We start from the raw sequence: 342 nt of genomic DNA, 5'->3' as shown, positions 1-342 counted from the left end.
CCCCCCGGGAAAAGCTCTCGCCGGGGGATTTCAGGCGCAGCCACGAGGCTGCGGGGACACAGGGCTGCCCCGAGCAGCATCCCGGCGCAGGCCGTCTTTGTTGGAGCACAGATATCTCATCCACAGCCCTTGTACGCAGAGCATGCCACGTATGCATGCATGCACACACACGCATTTTTATATGCTCCTGTCCCAGCCACGTGTACATGCACCCATCGCTAATGCTGGTGCATAAAAACTCACGGCAAAACCTACGCAGGCGAATACAGAGATGACCCGCAGGCAGCATATGCTGATGGCTGCAGCAATCCAGCATCCCTAGGGGGATCAGGAGAGGGCTGG

The sequence above is a fragment of the Aptenodytes forsteri genome, unplaced genomic scaffold (assembly GCF_000699145.1).
Source record: "Aptenodytes forsteri isolate BGI_AS27 unplaced genomic scaffold, ASM69914v1 Scaffold64, whole genome shotgun sequence".
Lineage (NCBI taxonomy): Eukaryota > Metazoa > Chordata > Aves > Sphenisciformes > Spheniscidae > Aptenodytes > Aptenodytes forsteri.
The sequence above is the reverse complement of the archived record's forward strand: the minus strand, read 5'-3'. Positions refer to the sequence as shown.